Source organism: Gavialis gangeticus, unplaced genomic scaffold, assembly GCF_001723915.1.
Source record: "Gavialis gangeticus isolate Ggan-Ray unplaced genomic scaffold, GavGan_comp1, whole genome shotgun sequence".
In the NCBI taxonomy this organism is placed as follows: domain Eukaryota; kingdom Metazoa; phylum Chordata; order Crocodylia; family Gavialidae; genus Gavialis; species Gavialis gangeticus.
In genome coordinates, this window is record NW_017728992.1 from 50,893,247 (window position 1) to 50,893,953 (window position 707).

The 707-nt window shown below is 41.7% G+C and overlaps 1 protein-coding gene across 2 annotated transcripts in view; it reads left to right on the plus strand.

The window, feature by feature from the left end:
* RREB1 (ras responsive element binding protein 1) overlaps positions 1–707 on the plus strand; it is a 166,464-nt gene that overhangs the window by 133,993 nt on the left and 31,764 nt on the right. The window lies entirely within an intron of this gene.

Genomic DNA, 707 nt, shown 5'->3' on the forward strand with positions numbered 1-707 from the left:
TGCTCAGGTCCCTTCCGACCCTAGAAACTATGAAACTGTCTGCCTGTCTTTAAAGACTCTTAAATATCAAGCAACATCCTGGAGGTTGCTATTTCATATGTCTTTTATATCTTTTTAAAGGAAAACTATGTCGGTTGTTAAAGGCTAATCCCAACATTTCCTCATTTCCACCCTCGCCCGCACCCAAACACAGTTTTGTTTTACATATAAAATACCTATAGGGGACACAGGCTAGAGATGGAGTGCAGTAGTATAATAGAGGAAGTGCCTGGGGTAGCAGACCTGGATGCTGCCTTTGGGGGGAGGCAGGGGATGTATAAAAGAAATGGTTCCCCCAGAACTGGCTGATTTGCACTGCCAGAATTGGTACAGCAGATGCTGGCACTGTTCTGGGCATCATGCATCTTCCTCAGGTGTGGAGGTGCTCTGCTGTTTTCCTGATGTATGTAGTGAAATGAGTTTTCTCAGCCTTTTTATATGTCAGGTACATGCTGGTGTGGCAGGGGTTTTATCAGCAGAGTTTGAGAAACTCATATTTCTGTGCAAATGACACTTCCTTAGTTGAGGTGAGTTTCCCCACAAACTTTTTGTGCCTATAGTATTTTGTCCACCAGCTGATATCCTTGTGCATTCTGCGTTGGGAACCATGTTGATATCCCTTGATTTATTTTATTTAAAAGCAAAAAAAAAAAAAAAAAAAAATCTTT